The 8,482-nt window shown below is 40.8% G+C and overlaps 1 long non-coding RNA gene across 1 annotated transcript in view; it reads left to right on the top strand.

Moving 5' to 3' along the window:
• Window positions 1-8,176, top strand: part of LOC117944052 — a 9,465-nt gene extending 1,289 nt beyond the window's left edge. Inside the window, exons 2-3 of the long non-coding RNA XR_004656488.1 lie at window positions 6,587-6,591; window positions 8,027-8,176. This is a non-coding gene — a long non-coding RNA (uncharacterized LOC117944052). The remainder of the gene's footprint in view (window positions 1-6,586; window positions 6,592-8,026) is intronic.
• Window positions 8,177-8,482: the final 306 nt, after the last annotated feature.

Here is an 8,482-nt window from a genome sequence, read left to right as displayed (position 1 = left end):
GATTTATTTATGACCAAAAATGAATGTCTCGTAGGGAATAAAAACAAAATGACAAAGAGATTGAGCGAGCAAAGGAGAGAGAAAATGTGAAGAGAGGGACGAGCAATTCAATCACATAGGTATAAGAAAAGCTCCCCAATAAGCTCCGTGAGCCTCCAGAGAGGGCTGGATGTCAGTCAGCTGTCGCCATGGTAATGTGTTGATGTTGCTCCGTGCCACTGGAGGCTCTACGCAGGCTTAAGTTTATTAGATTGTGTTCAGCAGGTGGACGTGGCTGTTCAAACAGACACACTTTTTATTATGATGCCCGAAATGTGTTTTTTGCTAATTGAAAATAAAATACAAATTAAATCCGCTCAGTCAACTACATCTCCCGCCTAACAATACATACCTCACATTGCTCAATGCTCGGCTGGCTTAGCTTAGCTCCGTTCCACAACACATGTTACGTTACCTCACCTCGTGTCTTTCCATGATCTCAATTGCGGAATATGGCCGCCCAGCAAGAGCCAGGGTCTGTCCGAGCTCTCTGCCTGTAAAAAGGAGGCTTTTCCTCGCCACTGTCGCACCAAATGCTCGCTCGTAGAAAGTTGTTGGGTGATTGGAAATTATAGAGCCTGGTCTATGACTCTTGTTGTAATTTGACACTGTAAATAGAACTGGCTACTTCTTTTTATCAACCGGGAAGCAAAAGAACGAACATGCTCTGTTGCTTGTGTGAGTGAGTACATCCCAGTAGAGAACACACAGACACCGTGTAGTTTAGCGAGACGCCACCCATGGGTCTTCGAGGTGAGTAGTATTAAACTTCAACAGCTTTGTTACAAACTGAGACTTTCTTGACGTGCAAAATCATCTTTTAAATTGATGAACATCATATATGTAATTAATCTCTCAATTCAAAGAGGATCACTTTTTTTTGGTCTCTCCTCATTCACTACTGTAAATATTTTTCTCCAAAATAAATTCCCATGGTGGTCCACAGGAAGAGGAAGGACTTGGCCGTCTCTATTGGATGTGTAGATCCAGAGCCCGTCTACGGAGAGCCCGTTCGATCCCTATTAAGCCCCATTGTGCCCAGAAGCCGGAAGTTCTCCCCTTATTAGACATTCTCTGGTAGTACACACACATGTTAAGCTCCTTGTTTGACTCCTTGTGTAGATATGTGTCTTAAGATATTTGAGGCTACAGACAAGATTCAAACCTATAAACCACTCCATTACCAAAACTGCTTCTCCAGCACCGGAGCTTTCTGAGCTGCATCAGGGCTCATGCAGAAAGCATTGCACTGTCAAAATATCAATTATTGATTAAACATAACACATTCAGGATCAGATTCAAAGTGTCATTATGATTTTCTGCACATTTCTCCCATCCTTTAATCAGCTCTTTTTATCACTCTCTGTGGTCTTGCATTCAGCAGCGTTAAAAATTATTGAACAGTGAAGTCTTCAAAGTTGCACAAGGATGTGGAAACATTGATTCCCCGCGTGGCCAAACCAGGGAAAACATGGAAAATGTGGGATAGATGCATAATCAAGCTGTAAGAATATATGTGTAACATACAAAAATAAAACAAGGGCTACTGAAAGTCTGGTTTCACATACACAAATGAAAGGAAAAATTAACATTATGAAAAGCAGTTTAAAAAAAGGTGTTCCCATGGAAGCGGTTTGATGAACAAAAACTTACTGTCTGTTCAGATTCAGATTCAGATTCAGGAAAATCACTCGCGGCGCGGCTCAAGTGCTTTTGCTATTTTAAGATCCACACAGTTGTTTATTTCCCCTCCTGCAACCACGTCGTTTAAATAGCAACGGCACCTGCGTCCATCTTTACGCCCATGGGCGTGCTGGTCTTACAGGGAGGTGTGTTCAGGGGAATTCTTGGCATGTTGTTATCTCGAGGAAGCAGAAAGTGATTGTGACCAACAAAAACCTAGTCTAAAGTCATTATTGCAGCACTTCATTGTTATCTTAACAGACCCTTTTGTTCTGCCATCAAACTAGCAATGCGCTTACATTGTCCAGTGTTAATACGGATTTAATGGTGAACTCACTCAACTTGGCACGAGAGAATCGAAAACGTCGAAGCAGAGGCTCTTTCACAAGGCCAGTTGTTCTTTTAGGCGAATATTTTAGTGAGATGAAAAAGGTTTCCAGGCTTGATAACACAACATGAATAAATAGAAAAGGAATGGAGTCTGAAAGAAAGAGGGACCGAAATTTGAACAAAGAAATACAGGAAGAGAACAAGTTGGAATAGATGGAGGAAGTCCAGTGAGATGTTCAATGGTGACAACACTGCAGGAGAGATGTGATTAAATCTAATTAACTTGTTCATTAAATTGCCCCTGTTACTTGTTAAACACAACCTCCCCAATCTCAAGGTTAATTAAGATTATTGTGACTTGGTGCTCTGGGACTAGAATGTTACAAGGATTGTACAAGATCCTGTGTGATTATACCATAGACAGTTAAAGAAATGGACCAACAGATCCTGTAGCTCTGGACGGAGACCAGTGAAGGATATTAGAAAGACTTTCCCGGTGATGCTGAGCGTTACTGCGCAGCCTCCAACTGAACTTGATGACGTAGATGTGACGTGAGCAACCTGTCTAAAAGTTGTAAGTCTTCTGGTAGCTGTGCAAGAGAAATCTCAATCATCCCCAAGAGACGGAGAGCGTGTGTATATTTTAGGAGATAACATAGGCACAGGCTAATTACTGCTAACTAACATGGTAGTTAACATTAGTAATTAAACCTAAACAGCTGATGTAAATCCAAACTGTCTGCTAGCTTACCCTGTACTATACGGTGATTTCTCTAATGTGTAACAGTAAGTCTCGTGGTTATGACACAATCGTTAGCCTCTTTTTTTTTTTTACAAAAACTGCTATGGAGCCATAACGTGAGGTACAAGGAAATAAAAAGTGGCTCCATTTTAGTCTTCATACATTATTGTGTTCCTTTAGAAATAAACATCGGACAAAAAGAGTTTTTAAACGCTTCAGATGTAAAGTTATTCGCTGTCATGGTGTCGCCAAAATGAATGGCAGTCAATAGGATGCTAACGGCAGGTGATGGCTTATTAGCATCAAAATGGCGCCATAGGAGCTCCACTTATAGAGGAGAGACTTACCCCCTTGGATTATGTAGGGTGTGGTGGAAACAGTACAGTATAGGGGTCCTGTTTTAAAGATCCTAGCGCACGATGTGAAGCACAGGCATAGGCGTCGATTTCTGTGGGTAGGAGGATCAGATTTCAGTCATTCGGTACTCACCACTTTTTTTTGAAAACCTCAGGCTCAATATAGTTAAAAAAATAAAGTTTAAATACACATATAATTCTTAAGCGACAGGTGCCAACAAATCCCCAAAAACTCAGCCGTCAAGGATGGATCTAGTAAAAAAAAACGAGAACATGGATGTAAAAAAACACGGGCAAAGCGTAACCAGGAACAAGAAAAAAAACACCAACAGACGGAATAAATTAACAAAATGAAAACCAGAACCATGTCAAAATTGATTTCAATCATGAATTCAAGCAAAAACTTATATGATAACATATTATTTATTCCAGCACCCTGTGCACTATGATCCATAATTAAAATAATAACTATCATAATTATAATTGACTCCTGCATACTTTGTGTGTATACCATGTTCTTTATTGTCTCAACCTGTCTATATTGTTTCTTTCTATAGTGTGTCTGTGTGTGTGTGTGTGTGTGTGTGTGTGTATGGATATTTTTTTGTTTTGTATGAGTAAACGCATTGTGAGCAATACGATCCAAAGCAAAATTCCTCGTATGTGTCCTCAAACCTGGAAAGTAACGCTGATTCTGATTCTGAATTCTCTTGGAAAGCCTCCAGTATCTCACAGAGATACACACACTTAAACATTTCCAATGACACACACACACAATCAGATAATGGATGTCTAAACGAAGGCTTAGAGAAATAACAGTTTTATTCTCTGTGACACTGACTAATGGCCAGATCAGTCGCACAAACACAGAAACGCACCGCACAGGAGTGTCTGTGTACTTCAGAGCCAATGACAAACTTGCTGTGACTTCATTTTTTATTTTCCAGCCATAAGCGGCAATAATTTCCCCAGAATTACATCTGAGGTGCAGTTTTTTACTGTTTATGTGAACATGTTAATGCTGAAAAGCATCACATTCAAGAGCTTCTGTATGTTGCTGGGAAATCAAAACCAGAGGAACTATGAATAAAACACTTCAGTTCTAAAGATGTCTAGTAGGGCTGGGCGGTATGGAGAAAATCTAATATCATGATATTTTTGACCAAATACCTCAATATTGTTACTGCAACCATATTGTAGTTTTGACTATTGGTGGTTCAATAAAATATTTACACAATGAGATTTTTGATAAATAATCATCACTAATGTAGATATAATGACTAAGTGGCTAAAGGCCAATAATAGAACAGTTAAAACAGTTCGGTAAGTTCAGAAAATTACATCACTGCTGTAATGCAGCCTTTAAAAACAAGAAAAGACACCACTCATGCCATATTACAATGTCCAAAATCAAAGACAGTATCTAGTCTCATGTCATGATATCGATATACCATCGATATATTGTCAAAGCTCTAGTGTCTAGTTTCATGTTTGCAATAAGGGAGACACATAAGAATAAAGGAGTGGCACAGGGCAACCACACAGTTTGTGCTTCTGTGTGTGTGTGTGTGTGTGTGTGTGTGTGTGTGTTTTATGTCCAGTTTCATCACCCTCTGGACTTCCATTGTAGAATATAAATATGGAGGAGAGTAGTGTTTGAGAATTTCCCCCGAGGCTGGAGACTAAACGGTCCCTTTGCCCCTGTCCATTTTCTCGCTCATGTAAAAGACATTTGTTTAATGACGCACTGGACTCGACCAGCAAAGACACTGGATGCATGTAGCAAGATGACAGCAGCCTCTAGAGGCGTTGTGGACGCATGCATCATAAATCTCCCAGCAAACACAGCTTGTGCAATCATGGAGGTCCACCGCAGAACAACAGGGCTGCAAACAAAGAGCTAGCTGACGTAGCGTGTTGTGGTGTAGCTGTACATCAGTTAACGTCCTCAGAGTCTGAGGTGGGTTTTCAAATGCAGGTTACTGAAACTCCCACATTCTTCTAGCATCGTCCATCACTGTGTCGCAAGTAGCCAACCAGATCTTTTCACTGTAGGGGAACTACTCATTGGGACTTTAGCTTATTCTCCTTGTCCAGAGTTGGATAAATCCATTCATACCCTTCTAATCTCCGTACGGGTTGTAACTGTCTGAAGCACCCACCCACTAGCCTAGCTTAGCATAGATCCTGGAGGTAACGGCTCCAGCTCCAGCTGGCAACAAAATAAGCGACAAAATAACAGCAACATTTTCATATTTTTGCGTTTACTACATAAACATAACATAACGTAAACAAGTTCTTAACCCTCATGTTGTCCTCGGGTCAAATGAAGCCGTTTTCCTATACCCGTGTTCTTTTTAACTACCCAAAATAACATGATTGATTCCACACAACGCTTGTTGGGGTGATTTTGATGGATAATTTTGGGGTGTCTTGTTCAATTTATAGCATTTAAAAAAAAAATTGAAGTGTTTTTTAAATAGTGTTGAGTAAAAGTTGACATAGTCCAGTCTGTGATTATCCATCAAATGATCCATTTCTTTAATTTTAGCATCAATAATTCCTAATTTCTGCTTTTCTTACAGTTCAGTTCAGTAAAGTGTCTTGAGATAACTCTTGTTGTGATTTGATACTATAAATAAAATTGAATTGAATTGAATTCAGTTCATGTTTATTGTCCCCATAGGGAAATTAAGTTCTAGTAAAGGTCATATCACATCACATGGTATTCAAACATTAACACAGATAAGCCAAGTAACTGACTCAAACATAGGTACAATTTCCTATAAATGAGGTTTATTGACCATAAATTCCAAAAATAACTGTGAAACTTTAGTTAATGAGTTCGTGTTACGCAGCGTTGAAAACGTGCCAAATATTGACAAAACGTGAGAAAAAGTTGATAAAAATCGTCAAAGTTGTTAGTTTTCAATTTTGACGGGAAGACAATGCAAGGGTTAATGCTTGGAGCAAAGTCTCATTTTGTGTCAAGCCTTCTTACTATTTTAAAAATTGCAAATTTGGGGCTAGTATAAAAGTGCCCCTAGGACTCCCAATCAAAAGGCCATTTGACCAACAAAACGAGAAGACGGTAAATCTTAAAAGTGACGCTTCTGTCCTAAATGTGCTTTTAAACAAAGGTTTGACTACATTACATTCACAAAAAGACCCTAGGTTGCATTTTGGCGAGCGTTACTCTCTAACCCTCATGTTGTCCTTGGGTCAAATTTGACCCGTTTTCAGTTCATTTTTATTTTGTCACTGAAAACAGGCTGTTGAAATAAGCGTTGAAAATGTTATCTATAAAAATATCTAAAAACTTTGGAAAAATACATCAGAAAAAGCACCCTAAACATTAAATAAGTGGCTAAAATGTTAGAAAAAGTGATTAAAACAAAAAAGGCACAATCTGCTTTGATCTCATGCCTTGTTCCAGGGAAAGTTAGTTGATCAGCTGACCTGAGAGAGCGGATTGGTTGGTGTATAAGGGTGTAGAGGACAGTGCAGTGTGCAGTGTGTGTACAGTAGCAGCTCAGAGATGGAAAGAAGTGTGCTTGTCTCTACGTGTTCCAGTTAAAAGACGAGCAGCAGCGTTCTGTAGTATCTCTTCATATTTCTCTAGCAGTTGTTTGTCTAATATTGACGTGGATGAGATTGAGGTTAAAAGCCAGGTCAGGGTATCTGGGTAGCTCACCTGGTAGAGCAGGCGCCCACATGCAGAGGCTCAGTCCTCGATGTAGCGGCTCAGGGTTCGAGTCCGACTTGCAGTCATTGCCCCTCTGTCTCCCCCCTGTTCTGACTGAACAAATAGACGTGTTATTCATACGCCCTTTCTTGAGACCGGGCTGGTGGACTATATAAAGCTTTACTATAATAATTAGAAACACTTGGGGAAAAGATTTCTATTTATCAAGATCTTTATCAACAGTAATCGATTAACAGCGATGCAAAAAAAGACACGTTTTTTGAGTGACTGCTGCTAAGCAACAAAGATCTTAATTACAGAAGACAAGGATCCTGGAAAAGCAGCATGCTCATCCAACCCTTACATGCACCCTTCAATGGAAATCAGCTTTTCCATCACACTCATGCATGCGCACACCAAATCCTCTCCTTAATCCATCCTGCTGCTCTCCTCCTGCAGAACATCCCTCGTCCTTCTCTCCTGACTCTGTGTTAACACCCCAGCTTCTCTACTCCTCCGCTGCTCTTCTTCATTAATTCTTTTTTTCCCTCCCACATATGGTCTCCAGCAGCTCGAGGATTCTGCTGACACCTTCAAGTTCCTTATTCACCCTCGCGGAGAATAAATCACACAACCGTGGATGGACCTGTTACTCTGCAGCTTCTTGACGCTCACTCATGTGTGTGAGGCTGTAAGCTCAGCAAGACTGTGGCCACATACTTATATTTCAGGTTAAAATCAGAAAGATCATTCTGACCATGAGGAGGCCAACACATTTCACTCCCACCTTGTCAAAAAAACGACACTTAGTGAGGTGCCTTTGGTGTTCTTACTGACGCATGAAGTCTCCTTCAACGCCTAGTCTTTGGGCTCTGGGTCTGGACTCCTGACATCAGGATTCAACGCTCTGGGTCAGCTCTTGCCTTTAACTGACATGCGACACAAAAACGGGACAGGTTTTAGGAAAAGATCGTGGCCGATAATGTAGGTGTAAAAATGTGGAGGCTGGATACCTGAACCGGACCCGAAGGGACCAGATGGGACCCAATAGGACCTGATGGTCTGGGTTTGGACAGATATTTAGAAATGATGTTTGGGTTTGGGTCACATCAACAAGATAAGGAATGTGTTGTAAAATGGTGCTGCAGCTCCTTAAAGAGAGCTCAGTGCACACACGTGAGCGTGTTGAAGGCTGACAGAAGAAAGATAGAGAAAGAGGAAGCAGACTTGTAGATGTGACCGGAGCAGAGTTGGTGGAATAAGTTTACGTTTTGAACACAGTGTGTGCGATGTCCGAAATAAACCCCAGACTGAAAGCCAAGCTCATTCATGTTTTTCACCAGAAACGGGATTTCAACCCCGACGTTGTTCATTTTATAACGTCAGCCCTGGAGGTAACGAGTCTCCCTGGTTTTCTGATCACAGCCGGAAACAAAGCAATTAGTAAAGATGAACACTTTGAACATTTTAAACCGCTTTTTTAACCGCTTATTAACGTACGCTTGTTGCCCAGAGTGCGCTGATGAGCTCATCTGTTCACATTTCCGAATGCCTTCCTACAGTTGTTTGAGACCGGGGATCGTGTCCCACGTGTTTCCTAAACCCAACCGTCACTTTCTTCTTTTCCTAAACCCAACCGTCACTTTC

This window comes from Etheostoma cragini, chromosome 4, assembly GCF_013103735.1.
Source record: "Etheostoma cragini isolate CJK2018 chromosome 4, CSU_Ecrag_1.0, whole genome shotgun sequence".
NCBI lineage: Eukaryota > Metazoa > Chordata > Actinopteri > Perciformes > Percidae > Etheostoma > Etheostoma cragini.
Note: the sequence above shows the minus strand (reverse complement) of the source record. Positions and strands in the feature narration are given on the sequence as shown.